We start from the raw sequence: 4,029 nt of genomic DNA on the forward strand, positions 1-4,029 counted from the left end.
CCAAGTTCTATCCTCCAAGCAAGTTCAAGATCAAGAGCTTCCTCGAGATCAAGAACAAGCTCAAGACATCGCTCAAGATGATCAAGTGACCACTCCTCGTCTCACCCCCGAGGAGGAACTGGAGCCTCGTGCCGCCAAGATTGCTTCCAAGCTCTCCACCAATGATCATCTCATGACAAATGTGCTTGGAAGATTAAGAAAGGGGGTAAGCACTCGTATACAATTAGCAAACTATTGTGAACATCACGCGTTTGTCTCTTGTGTTGAACCCCAAAAGGTCTATGAGGCGCTCGAGGATCCGGATTGGCTTAATGCCATGCATGAAGAAATCAACAACTTCGAGCGCAACAAAGTGTGGCGATTGGTGCCAAGGCCAACGGAGAACTACAATGTCATTAGAACCAAGTGGATATTCAAGAACAAGCAAGATGCTCATGGGATTATCATTCGCAACAAGGCTCGTTTAGTAGCACAAGGCTACTCCCAAGTCGAGGGTATCAACTACGGTGAAACCTTTGCCCCCGTTGCTCGTCTTGAATCCATTCGCATGTTGATTGCATATGCTTCTCATCATAACTTTAAGTTACAACAAATGGATGTGAAGGGTGCTTTCCTTAATGGTCCGATTAATGAATTGGTATATGTCAAGCAACCCCCCAGGTTCGAGGATCCCTACTTTCCCGATCATGTGTATCAACTGGATAAGGTACTCTATGGCCTTAGACAAGCCCCACGTGCGTGGTATGACCACCTTACCGAGTTGTTACAAGATCATGGTTTTGAAGTTGGGCTAATCGACCCCACTCTTTTTACTAAGAAGGTCAAAGGGGAGTTGTTTGCGTGCCAATTATATGTTGATGATATTATCTTTGGTTCCCCTAACAAAGCTTTAAATGAGGAATTTTCCGCTCTCATGACCTCAAAGTTCGAGATGTGTTCCATGGGAGAGTTGAAGTTGTTTCTCGGGTTCGAAGTGAAGCAAAGGAGAGAAGGTACCTTCATCAACCAAGCCAAATACACTCAAGACATGCTTAAGAGGTTCAAGCTAAGTGATGTCAAGCCGACGTGCACTCCCATGCCCACCAAGTGCCAACTTGGCACTGATCCCAACGGTAAAGCGGTGGATCAAAAGGTATATCGCTCCATGATTGGCTCCTTGCTTTACCTTTGTGCATCTAGACCGGATATCATGTTGAGTGTGGGAATTTGTGCATGGTTTCAAGACGCACCTAAGGAAAGTCACTTTGTGGTGGTCAAGAGAATCTTTCGATATTTGTCTCATACCCCAAACTTTGGCTTATGGTACCCAAGAGGAGCAAACTTCAAGCTTGTAAGTTATTCGGACTTGGATTGGGCAGGAGACAAAGTGGACAGGAAGTCCACTTCCGGAGGGTGCCAATTTCTTGGTTGCTCTTTGGTAAGTTGGTCTTGCATGAAGCAAAGTTGTGTGTCTCTCTCATCCATGGAAGCGGAGTATGTGCCTACAGGTAGTTGTTGTGCACAAGTTTTATGGATGAGGCAAACTTTAAAGGATTACGGTGTCACTTGTGACAAAGTGCCTCTTTGGTGTGACAATGAAAGTGCCATCAAGATCTCTCTCAACCTGGTGCAACACTTCAAGACAAAGCATATTGAGAATAGGTATCACTTCATCGGGGATCACATTAGGCGAGGGGAGATCGAGCTCAACTATGTCAACACTCATGATAACCTTGCAGATATCTTCACGAAGCCTTTGGATGAAGCAAGATTCCGCGAGTTAAGACATGAGCTAAATATCATTGATTTGAGCAATGTTGCTTGAACCCTTGCACACCCCCCTCACTCAACTTGTTGTCTAATCTAGGTGTAGGCATGGACATAGGGGAGTGTTGTTCTCTCAATGAACTCTCCCTCCCCCATTATCCATAAAACGATCAACTCTTCCACATTAGCCATTTTTGATGGTACTTGTGCTTCAAAGACGAGTTTTGGTCATGGGCCCAAGGATAATTCTTCGCGGTGCCATACCAATTGACTCAAACATAGGTGGCTCCGGCCACCGCCCTCTCCTTGGAGAGTCTGTGTCTCATTTTTGGTCTGCGTAGTCTCTTGCTTGTGCTTGTGGTGTCTTGTGTGTTAGCTCGTTGGTGTGGTCTTTCGCTTGTAGGATCAGTGCTTCGATGTTCTCTCAGTTGGCTGAAACTGCGTCTTCTTGAGCTCACGGTACTACCGCGGCCTGCCACGGTACTACCGCGAGGGGAGCGCGCAGTACTTCCGCACCCAGCGCGGCAGAAATTTTTTTCTACCACCTGGAGGAGCGGTACTACGGCCTTGGTGCGGTACTTCCGCCCGGGCGGTACTACCGCAATGACGTGCGGTACTATCGTGTGAGGAGTGCATGGTACTTCCGCACCCAGGGCGGCAGAAATTTTTTTCTGTCGCCTGGGGGAGCGGTACTAAAAGCCATGGTGCGGTACTTCCGCCTGGGGCGGTACTACCGCAATGACGTGCGGTACTACCGTGCGGTCGAAGGGCGTGGGGGTTAAACACGGGCAGGGGAAGTTCTAACTCCCCCATACCCATTCGTCTCTCTCCCCACTCCGTCTCTCTCTCTCTCTCTCTCAAGAACGGCGCCGGAGGTCCTCGCCCGATCTTCATCTCTGGCTGCTCTCCTCGGATTCCAACCGGTGGGATCGTTCCCCATCACTCCCTCTTGCCATGGACCAAGGTTTCTCCCCAATCCCTTCCTTTTTCTTGTTCGTCTTGTTGTTTTTAGGTCTTGGGGAGATGCAAGTTGTTTGTGAGATTTTAGGCCAAACTTTGCAAGAGTTGGATATAGGAGAGTGGTTTTGTGTAGTGATAGTACTTGCTTTAGTTGTCCCGTGATGGATTTCACCAACCGTAGTACCACGTGTTAACACGGTTGTGCTCAGATCTCCATGGCCATTACGGATCAGCAACCGTGCGGTACTACCGCTCTGTTAGTGCGTACTACCGCGTCGCCGGTACTACCGCTCCTCGAAGCGTTACTACCGCATGTGGAACAACACACGCTACTACCGTTGTCTCAAATCCCTCTTGTGGCACTTCTCACGTACTATGTCTACTTGTTTCACCCTTTTTCTGTGGTCTTTGCATTGATCCTTCTCGCGTTTCGTGTGTGTTTGTTTTGTGGTGTGTGTTTTAGGTGGTGGCTCAGGTGTTCCGGCTCGCCGCTCCAATCCAAGCCGTAACACAGGATCCAAGCGTATGCGCAACTCATAGGTAGCAGAGGGCTCCAATGCCCCCCAACGCAGAACCAAGACCACCGCCACCAAGGAGAAGGAACCCGCCATGGGTATGGATGAGATACAACTTGCTGAGTTCATCGCTAGGAGGAAGATCAATCCATATGGAAACCCTCGTGCCAACTTTAGAGGGAATGAGCTATTCTGGACCAAGTAGCAGAATCTCCTCTATCTAGATGTCATCAATGCCAAGCAAAACACCTATGTGGAGGTGAAGTGGATCAACATGCATCACATGAGTCAAGAGAAGCATCGGGAATACTTTGGTGAGGCTTTAGACCTCGTGGAGCAGTTTGGCATTGAGCATATCATCTCATTCCACAAAGACTTTGATCCTGAGATCATTTCTCAGTTCGTTGCCTCAGTGCATTTTCATCCCAATGAGGACAGGACCATGACTTGGATGACCAATGGTCGGCAGCTGACTGCTACTTGGAAGGAATTCATGACTTTGCTTGGGGGTTCCAGATGAGAGGCTCGCCACACCCCAAGGTGTTCGCCCTCATGCCAATTCCGAGTCTGCAAACAAGAACAATCTTTTGCCCTTCTATGTGGAGAATAAGCTCTCCAATAACAAGACAACTTGGGTACTCAACTCCTTTCTCGACATCATGCACCGGATCTTCCGCAACACTCTCTTTCCATGCATTGGGGACAAGGACAAGGTGCATTCCTATCTTGTGGATATGATGCTCATGTGTGCAGACGCTCGCAACTCTCAGACACTACCACTTGATGTCTCACATGTCATGTGGAATGA

The sequence above is a fragment of the Triticum dicoccoides genome, chromosome 7A (genome assembly GCF_002162155.2).
Source record: "Triticum dicoccoides isolate Atlit2015 ecotype Zavitan chromosome 7A, WEW_v2.0, whole genome shotgun sequence".
Lineage (NCBI taxonomy): Eukaryota > Viridiplantae > Streptophyta > Magnoliopsida > Poales > Poaceae > Triticum > Triticum dicoccoides.